Source organism: Peromyscus californicus, unplaced genomic scaffold (genome assembly GCF_007827085.1).
Source record: "Peromyscus californicus insignis strain IS unplaced genomic scaffold, ASM782708v3 Scaffold_5__1_contigs__length_169319896, whole genome shotgun sequence".
Lineage (NCBI taxonomy): Eukaryota > Metazoa > Chordata > Mammalia > Rodentia > Cricetidae > Peromyscus > Peromyscus californicus.
In genome coordinates this window covers 44,833,296-44,835,437 of record NW_026294573.1, presented here as the reverse complement: position 1 = coordinate 44,835,437, position 2,142 = coordinate 44,833,296, and positions in this window count along the sequence as shown.

Sequence of the window (2,142 nt, the reverse complement as noted above, 5' to 3'; positions counted from 1 at the left end):
TAGCACTCAGGAAACGGAGGAAATTGACCTACCATGAGTCTACACAGTAAGTTCCAGGAAAGCTCCGTGAGACTCTGCCTCATCAAGAAAAAGAAAAAGAAAATAACTGAACTGGGCATGGTGGTGCACGCCTTTAATCCCAGCACTCAGGAGGCAGAGGCAGGCAGATGTGTGAGTTCAAGGCCAGCCTGGTCTATAGAGCAGAGTTCCAGGACAGCCAGGGCTACACAGAGAAACCTTGTTTCAAAAAAAACAAAACAAATTATCTATTTGTATTTTATACCCATGCCTTTCTGCAGGATCACTGCCAACACAGCTACTATGGAAGCCATGACTCCCAACTGAGGGGCCTTACTCCAGTCATGACCACTGCCGGCAGCTGGCACCAGCTCTGGAAGAGATTACTCCAAGCCGAACAAGTACCCTCCTCAGCCAGTAGCTGTCACTCAAGAGGCCTGAGAGCCTTGTTACGCCAGGCTGTGGTTACAGAATTAGAGTCACAGGTGGGCCCCGTCCCTTTTCCAGACACATAAGCAAGCTATTTCCTCCACTGTTAGACCAGTCCCGAAGGCTTCTCTTCTGTGGGTTATCCCTTGATGGTCTATCAAGCTCTAACAAGAGGCTTCTTTTTAGAAGAGTCTTCTATTGTCTGTGGTCTGTTGTCCATGTGGAGTAGGCTGAGCTGGTCACACAAAGAACTGAAGAAGCTCCTTGGCGTTTAGCCCTAGACATGTCCAGCACAGTGAGAAAGGAACTGGAGAGTTCCAGAGGGTGGCTAGAGCAGAAACTGTGGAGAGCCAAGGCTGCAGAGGTGAGAGGCTGCTGAGAGCCAAAGGGAAGTGCTACAAGCCTTGGTCCTGCTAGAGTTTTGGAAAGCCCAAGTCCCAACTCCCAAAGCAAGGGAGCTGTAACTCTAGCTTCTGTGTGCTGGGCTGTTGGCACACAAAGCCTAGAACAGGATGCCTGAGACCTGAGCACCACAGTTACGGTCTCCAGCTTTGAAAGCCTGGAACAATAAGCATCTAGTTCTCAGCGCCTAGAATCCTAAGCCTCAGGCTTTGAAAGCCCAGGGCTGGCTCTGATTTGAGTATATAGGTAGAATGTGTGTGTATGTGTGTGTGTGTGTGTGTGTGTGTGTGGTGTGTGTGTGTGTGTGTGTGTGTCTGTAGGGGGGGGGAGGGAGAGAGAATCTGAACCTATAAGTAGAGTTTTGAGCCTTCGGATGTTAAATGCATGGAGCCCTAATTCTCTAGTTCCCAGGACTTAGCAGGTGTGCTCAACCTGTAGCCCAGAACTTCATGCATCTCAGAATAACTATGGATGACACCCAACACATTTGTGGATGACAGTGTCATACTATGATAGCAAAAGGCTTGGACACCCTTAGCTGAGCTCTATCGTCTGGACTCTCAAGAGCCCAGGCTGCCAACGCTAAACTCCCCCTTGCATGGTCAACATTGCCATCTGAAAAAAAAAAACTTTAGGCTAGACTTCATGCTGCACACTTGTAATGCCCCAAAAAGGCAGATGCAGGAGGATCACCCTAAGTTTGAGGCCAGCCTGATCAACCTAGCAAGCTCCAATACAGACAGAACTCCTGAGGGAAAATAAAACCTCATTTCAAAAAGGGGAGTGGGGACACCCTCAACCAATCATTTGTGACCCACAATCCACCTCAATCTGTCTCTCTCTCACCAGCTTTATCTCTCTCCTTACATTTCAGCTAGTCTCATTTCCTCACTAATTCCCCTTTACTTCACCAAGCTCATTTTTCTCCCTCAGAACTCAGCACACTACATCCTTGAGGAAGCCTTTTCTGAGTCAGTCTAGGTAAGGATCCTGAGGGTCCTTAAGAATCCATTTTGGCCAGGCGGTGGTGGCACACGCCTTTAATCCCAGCACTCAGGAGGCAGAGGCAGGTGGATCTCTGTGAGTTCGAGGCCAGCCTGGTCTACAGAGCGAGATCCAGGAAAGGCGCAAAGCTACACAGAGAAACCCTGTCTCAAAAAAAGAATCCATTCTGACACTGGTTTGGCGAACGCCTTTAATCCCAGCACTTGGGAGGCAGAGGCAGGTGGATCTCTGAGTTCAAGGCCAGCCTGGGCTACAGAGTGTTTCCAGGAAAGGCAGGGCTGTTACACA